Consider the following 267-nt stretch of genomic DNA (forward strand, 5'->3'; position numbering starts at 1 on the left):
TTATATTTGAGGAGGAAGCATGGAAATTTACATCATGTTAATTAGTAGAGGTGACAAACATTACCACTGAAATCTACCCAATGAGTTTATAGACATACACAAGTGCCAAGGATCTGAGGGCAACCGATTATGACTGGTAATAATCAGATATAAACAGATTAGAGATGCATGTGCCAACATCTCAGTGTTAGTAGCAAAAACAATGAGTCTTCCTGTAAGAAACAGTATATTTTAAAATGAAATGGAGATCTTTTTTAAAGGTTAAAA

Source organism: Nannospalax galili, unplaced genomic scaffold (genome assembly GCF_000622305.1).
Source record: "Nannospalax galili isolate Female #2095 unplaced genomic scaffold, S.galili_v1.0 scaffold1083, whole genome shotgun sequence".
In the NCBI taxonomy this organism is placed as follows: domain Eukaryota; kingdom Metazoa; phylum Chordata; class Mammalia; order Rodentia; family Spalacidae; genus Nannospalax; species Nannospalax galili.